The following is an 8,413-nucleotide window of genomic DNA, read 5'->3' on the forward strand; positions in this document are numbered from 1 at the left end:
GCGCAACAGTATTACTATTTACTAAAATCTACATTGAAATTTTGCATGAATTAAAACAAGCAATTAATATTGTGATTCTGGCCAATGAAAATGCTAAAAATGCATTTGAAAACATCAACATATTACTAGTAAAATACTGCTGTACTGATATGACAAAAATTATAAATCACGTTGTGGTTTTTTTTTTCTACACGAGTATGTAAATGCACCATTGTGTACGTGCACACACACAAACACAGACACACACACACACACACAACATATAGGGTCACTTAAATGGCCTACTGCACGTCAACATTAAAAGAATATAGCCTCCTTTCTTCTGCATACACCAAGGATAACAATTATATTACAGAAAAATAACCATGTGGTTTAATGGGGCTTCCGAGACCATAATAATTTCTGCAGTACAGTAAACTGCAGGTTTACTGCAGTTGAATCACATGCACAGGCAGTGTCAGTGCATACAGGGCCGGCTCCCTCTTGTTTATTGAGTCACCTGGGATGTCACAATGCAAACGGAACATTTGCCCAACTCCCACTCACTCAAGGCTGTTATGGGATTATTTGGGAACGAGCAGGTACAAGGTGCAGTGTTCTTATGGCAAACACTGTAGTGCCCCCAAATATCAGCAGGGATTCATTTCCATGAAGATTTTTTGAAAGATTTGACAACTTTCAATGGGGACACCAGCAGTAGTCTGTGTGCAAGGGGGAATATATGAATAGCCTCTTCCAAGTATTAAGAAAGTATTAAGAAAATAATAAATAGATAAATAAACATTTGAAAAGCAGCATCACATATGTTATGCTTAAATTTGAATTCAAATCCATACTGATAATTCTGGACTCTGACATAAAGCAGATGTCCATAAAGTAGTTTGAGGATATCTTCAATATTGATGGACCAATTATTACATTACTTGTTGGTTGTCTGATAAACTACATGGCCATAAGTATGTGACTACCTGACATCTAACATCTCATCCAAAATTAAGGGCATTAATGTGAAGTTAGTCCACCCATTACTGCTATAACAACCTCTGCTCTTCTGGGAAGTCTTTATGCTTTATGTTGGAGCATTGCTGCAGGCATTTGCTTTCATTCACCCGGAAGAGCATTAGTGACGCTGGGCACTGATTAGGCCATTAGGCCGGGCTCGCAGTTGGCTTTCCAATCGATCCCAAAGTTGTTGGATGGGCTTGAGGTCTGGGCTCAATCTCGGCAAAACCATTTCTGTATGGACCTCGCTGTGGGCCTCGGGGCACTGTCATGCTGATACAGGAAAAGGCCTTCCCCAAACTCTTGCTAAAAATTTGGAAGCACAAAATCATCTAAAATGTCATTTTGCATTATGATTTTCCTTCCCTGGAGCTTAGGTACCTAGCTCACAACATGAATAACAGCACTGACCAAGGGATGTCCAAATACTTTTGGTCATATAGTGTTTATGCAGACATCCATGACATCCATTGGTGATATCTACACTTGTACACAGTGGCAACTCAGTTGTACTGCAGATATCCGCAGGTTAATTTATGTGTGATCTTCACAAGTTGATACACAGAATTGAATTGAATTTTAGATATCTTGAATCAAGTTGAAAATGTTGAGACTAAAATGCCCAAAATCTACAGTACAACTGGATTGCATTAAAATTTCTATATTTGTTTATACAACCAGCCATACAGGCAACCTTTTATAACTGTACTCATAATTTCTGCTTCTCTACCCTAAGGTTCAGTTGCTAAGCAACTCCTGTGGCCCCCTAGCATTTCACAGCTGCAGACCTGATTAGCTAATTAGTTGCCAGGAAACTTCTGGGGCCCCGGCCCTCCTCAGCTGTAGTCCTGGGCTGAATTCAATTGGCAAAACACCAGGAAATGTTCTGCAAAGCCAGTGAAGGGAGGTGAAGGCCAAAGATTGTCAAGCACTCCATTCATTACTCTCTGAGTGAATTTTTTTGTCATGCCTACTCAACGTAACCCTGGCTAGCACATCTGAAGAACAAATTGTTTGAAGAGGACACATGAATGCTAAGAGAATGCATTTTGAGGGCAGATTCTTAAAAAAAAATTGAATGCATGCCCAATCCTTTTACTTTAGAAAATAAACCAATGTTCACTCTGTATGCAGTACTGTCAGTGCTGAAAATGGCTAAAGACATATTCCTGTCGGAAGCCCTGTTATCTTATTCTCATGCACCCAGTATTCACTACCATCTGATTGGCTGCACACTCCATATGACATGCCTGATCCCAGGACAGAAGAGTGAAAATTGACCTTATATATAGAACAAGCCACCCATGGCTGTGAATGAATAATGTGCATGTATAAACATATACAGTGTACTCCATAATTTTTGGGACAGAGACATATATTTTTCTCTTAATTTGGCTCTCTACTCCATAGGTTTAGATTTGTAACCAAACTTCACATGTGGTTAAAGTGCAGATTTTGAAGAGTATTTCAACATTTTGACTTCACCATGTAGAAATTATAGCACTTTTCATACACAGCACCATAATGTTTGGGACATGAATTGTTATGTAAATGAAATTAGTCACGTTTAGTACTTTTCCGCATATTCTTTGCATGCCATCACTTCTTGAAGTCTGTGACCCTTGGACATCACTTGGTTCTGTGTACTATATCTTCTCTGGTGATGCTCTGCCAGGGCTGTACTGCAGCCATCTTCGGATCCTGCTTTCTTCAGGGGCTCGTTGCCTTAAGTTTTCTATTCAGCATATAAAACGCATGTTAAATTGTTTTCAAATAAGGTGAATGACTTGGCCACTCAAGAATTTAGCTGTTTTTGGCTTTGAAAAACTTCATCATTGCTTTAGTATGATGTTTGGGTTCATTGTCCAACAGTCCAATGTATTTGGAGGCATTTGGTTGAACTTGAGCTGGTAAGATGCTTCTCTTGCTTCTGCTGCTATCAGCAGTTATATCATGAATGAAGACAAGTGACAAGACATACATGTCCAAATTGTCAACACCACCATGTTTCACAATTGACTCCTTTTGAGTTGACAAATACCGATAAACGACTCCAAAAGCAATGAAAAGCCTAGAATCAAGAGTAGATACTGAAAGCTCTCTTATACCTGCACTAAGAAAGCAATTGAACACACCTGACTAATCAGAAACACATGTGAAGCCATTTATCCCAAATACTATGGTGCCCTGAAATGGGAAAACTATGTATAAAAACTGCCGTAATTTCTACACGGTGAAGTCAAAATGTTTAAATACCCTTTAATAGCTGAAAATCTATCTGCACTTCAACCACATGCGAAGTTTGATAAGTTTGAAGATGGAGTTCGCTATACATATACAGCATGTTCTGTAATGTGTGTGTGAGCGTCTGTGCGCATGTGTTTGTGTGTCTGTGTGCGTGTCTGTATCCTTGATGTTAGGTCAATTCCAAGAACCCCTCCTTTTTATCAATGTAATTTAGTATCTGCAGAGCTAAAACAGGACTTTAGCCTCAGATTTGTAAATATTTATACGCAATGTTAGCATGTATTGACACTCGCACTCAAAAAAACTATTGATGCTCAGTGTGTCTCAGTGCTGAGGATTAAGCATGGGTATATTCAGCACTGAGCAATCGACGCACTGACTCCACGGTAGGAGTGCTGACTGAGGACTTTACAGTTCTCTGTCCACGATGAAAGTTGTTAAGGATTTCTTTAAAACTTAGGCTTGCATTCAATGAATGTCCTTCCTGAAACCTGAATTGCAATTATAAATGCGGCTTTTGTTTTCTTCACAAGTACAATTTGGCGTGTTCACAGGTATATTTTGGCAATTACTGAATTCGCATGATTACTATATTTGTTTTAGTTAGAAAATTTTAAAAATGAATTTAATCATAAGACACGATTTTTGACAAATGTTGATTGAACCCAATTCATTTAAAATCACTTTTATTATTTGAAACAGGCTGAGTTTGTGGTATGTGTTTGTCTAACGGCACCAGTTTTTCAATATTTACAGTAACAGGTTTTAAGCTTTAATATGGAAACACATATCTGAAACACTGAAAAGGGGCTGCATTTAAGGACGGAGTGTAGCACAGTGGGTAAGGAACTGGGCTTGTAACCGAAAGGTCGCAGGTTTGATTCCCGGGTAAGGACACTGCCATTGTACCCTTGAGCAAGGTACTTAACCGGAATTGCTTCAATATATATCCAGCTGTATAAATGGATACAATGTAAAATGCTATGTAAAAGCTGTGTAAGTCGCTCTGGATAAGAGCGTCTGCTAAATGCCTGTAATGTAATGTAATTTAAGGGCAAAGTCTTGAAGGTCAGCATGGGTTCCAGGGGAGGGGATGTGAGGACACATTTAGGATTTGTGCTTGAAAGAATTTAGAGTGCATTTGGTCCACCAAACAAATAGGACTGCGTCATAATATTCCTATTTGGTTGTTAAAATTGATGTTCCTGGTCATTATTTTCATGGCTTTTTATTCATATTTGGTTGGTCTAGTTCAGTAGTCCAAAATGCTTTGTTGTAATGTGGGTGGACAATGACATAAAATAATGGGGTCACCCAAAGATATCTTTGTGCTCTCTTAAAGTTAGGTCTATGATGATTTAGCAAACAAATTTGAATGTGGTTGTAGTATTTTAATCTTAATGCGGTTATTAAAAAATAACTTGAAATCACTTATAATTTTAAAACAAACATTTGGTGCAAGTGTTTAGTTCCATTAAATTTCCATCATGTGAGTGAAAAAAGAAAATAATAATCCATTAACTCTGTGATTACACTTGGAGGTTTGGAGCTGCACTGTATGCTTCTGTTCTCGTAGTCTCCCACTGTCATAATTGTATTGTGCAGATCTTACCACTAGAGGGCAGGAATACACTGGAAGAATAGACTGGATGAATACCATAATAGCTTGTTTTCTCAATGTGTAAAATTTTAATTCAGATTCTTAGTACAACCAATCAAATAATATTGATTCAAACCAAAGTGTTTTAAAATACCCTTAAATAAAAGCTGAAAATTTGCATTTAAAAATGCATGTGAATTGTCTGATTACAAATGTACAATTGTAAAGTACAGAGCCCCCCATTTCAGGGCACAATAATGTTTGAGACATAATAATGTTACTTAACTTAAAATAGTCATGTTTAGTACTTTGTGGTGTATGCTTTGCATGCAATGACTGCTTGAAGTCTCTGACCCATGGACATCACCAGGTGTTGAGTAGCTTCTCTGGTGATTCTCTGGCAGGCCTGTACTACAGTCATCAGCTCCTGCTTGTTTGGGGTTGAGTTGCTTTAAGTTCTCTCTTCAGCATATGAAATGCGTGTTCAGTTGGATTCAGGTTGGGTATCTGACTTGGCCAGTAAAGAACGTCCAGGTATTGACTTTGAATCAAGGCTAGATACTCAAAGCTGTCTTACACCTGCACTGAAAAAGCAATTGAACACCAGACTAATCAGAAATGTCTGTGAAGCCATTTGTCCCAAACATTACAGTGCCATAAAATTTGTACATGTCCTAAAACTATGTATAAATAGTGTGAAGCCACATCAATAAAGTTTGGTTTCACCACACTGAAATGAATACAAAATACCCTTTAATAAAAGCTGAGAATGTGCATTTTAACCACATATGAATAGTTTGATTACAAAACTAAAATTGTGGAGTACAGAGCTAAATCAAGACAAATGTCTCTGTTCCAGACTTTATGGAGGGCACTGTATATATAGAGTATACTGTATATGCATCAAAAAAATGCAATTATTTAAATACTGTGATCAGGTCTTACTCACACAAAATGTACCTGCATTGCTTTTTTCAGGAGCATTCACCTGACCATTGGGAATGACTATAATTGTTCAAGTTCCTCTTTCTGAAAGTAGGAGATAGGGTTGTTATCTCCTTTTTAAAAGGAACTGGTACTGATAGACATTTGAAAAACTAGCCACAGTTTAATAGAAGCTATTGCAGGGGGACATAAAAAATGCACAGGCCTAGTTCTGAGTTCCCATATGAGCATCGGTTGACATATGACATAGATAGTATACCTACTTCCTCCTTTAATTATGCATGTTTAATAGCAGCCTCAGTTTGGTGGGTTCAAGGTTTGCATATCCATGCACAGCTGGCCCCTCAAGGAAAAGAATACCAATAAATGGAAATTAAATATGCCGTGACATTTTAAAAATGCAATTATGGGTTGCAATTAAGTACAAAACTATACAGTTGTGGGTTATGAATGAGAATGGCAAGCTGAATGCAAATAATTCTGCCGGGACTGTGCACTTGCACAATTTCTTCTGAACAGAATCCATAAGGAATGGGTTCAAGAAAGGGGTGACTGATGACTCTATAGTCTGTTCATTTGCACACTAAAACATGGTGAATGAATATTTTTGAACTTTTGGTATTTGGTAATGTTTCATTGACAACATAATGGGATAATTTTTTTTGATAGCAACATTTACCAGCATGATCACACGTTAAGTTCAGTGTACTACAATAAGGAAGGCATGTGTAGAATGGAATGTTTTCATATGGATAACGTCACTGTTTCATGATTTCATGTTGTGCTGGTCCTGTTGCACTGGTCATGTGCTGAACAGGTTATGTATTTCTCTACACTTGATCTTAACACAAGCAGAATGACAGAAAGATTATATTTTTGTCGACTGGCATGTGCAGAGTGTTTGGGCTTGTGGCTTGAGTCCCATGCACAGTAATATGTCCAGTGTTGATTCAACTCTAACAGAGTTATATAAGTCCAATGAGGACCACATACGCTGTAAGAGTAAATGTAACAGTGAACATTTTGCTGTGCACATTATTTAGAAATGCCCTTTTCTAAAGTTCATTTCCCCCCCATTTCCCCTATTATTACATATATTGATACCAGAAATATATATGTGGGTTAAAAAAAATAAATAAATACTGCAACAATCTCTAAAAGTCATCTGGTTGGATGATAGTATGTTTGTTTCCATTACACAGACAGTAGACTATAAAAATAGACATAAAACTAAAGATTAACCTTTGGGAGATTTCACTCAATGATTTCCTGCTGATAAGGAAATGAATTAACTCTGAACACATTTAATTAGAATTAGTATGAACTAAGATATCTATCAATACAGTGGATAGACCAACATTTTAAAAAATCATGTTTGTGGTGGTACAATTATTTTCAACAGGCATAGCTTTGGGACTCACATACACAATTAAGTTAAATATGGTGTGTTATTATTGCTTCATTACTTTATTAATGAGTGAATTTATTATCTTTCATTTTTAACCAATGAAAAAACAATTGAATCAAAAGGCTGCATGTAATATTATTTTTACATAGCATATTAAAAATGTAAGCTTGTGTTGTAACTTTTTTCATTTTGGCACGGGTAGAGTAAATCACAATGTAGGTTAATATTAAATAGTGTTAAAACAACCTAGAAAGTAAGCATACTGTACATGATGAGAACAGGCCATTTAGACTCATTATTTACCAGTGAGCCAGTGAATATTTAAGACTACCTCAAGCCTGGACTCAAAGACCGACCCCTGATATATTCATGACACTGCACTATTCAGTTGCTTAACTGGCACCTTGTGTTGTGGCTGGAGAATAGCGATTGATGTTCAGATCATATTCATTTTCTCATGATAGTCTACTTTCTACTTGCTAGAGTATGTTTCTGTCAGATTCTCTTTGAATCGCCTTCTGTTATCTGTCAACATTACAATGGGAACTTTTCCAAGGTCAAAAAATGCACAAAGTAGCCCTAAACTCCCTCATGCCCAGACAGAATAAAATGTGGGGGAAAGAATCACACTTCCACGTAAGTTGTAAATCAGTCTAAATAATGCCAGAGAGATAGAGTATATGTAAATATGTGGACAGTTACTATAGCAATGGTCCTACATATGAAAAGTGTAAGGCCTTTTAATGGGGCTCATCAATCTTTCAAGAGGTCACCCTGTAACCAGAAAACAAGTCTCACAGGTAGCTCTGAAATTTCTCTGAAATCTCTCGTTGGTGCCTGGTGGTTGAGCACTGCAGGCCTCAGGCCTCAGCTCTTTTAATGTCTCAGATTTCATTTTATCATCTAAAAGGTGCCAAAATGTGTAGAGACCCATTGGGACACACACAGTGAGGCTAAGGATGAGAAACACACTCCTGACTGTTCTAGAAAGAAAAGGATATTGAGAGCTTGGTGCCTCGGCTGCATTAAGGAAACAATAAATTATGATTATCCCAAAACACTAAAATAAAGCTTGAAAAAAACTTGCCAGTCTAAATAAAGAGCAGAACATTGCTGTGAAGTAACTCACATTTATACATGAGACACAGACTTAAAATAAACTATGCTGAAACATTGAAATATGCTTTCCAGCATTGTGTGCTGTCTTTGCT

Source organism: Anguilla rostrata, chromosome 8, assembly GCF_018555375.3.
Source record: "Anguilla rostrata isolate EN2019 chromosome 8, ASM1855537v3, whole genome shotgun sequence".
NCBI lineage: Eukaryota > Metazoa > Chordata > Actinopteri > Anguilliformes > Anguillidae > Anguilla > Anguilla rostrata.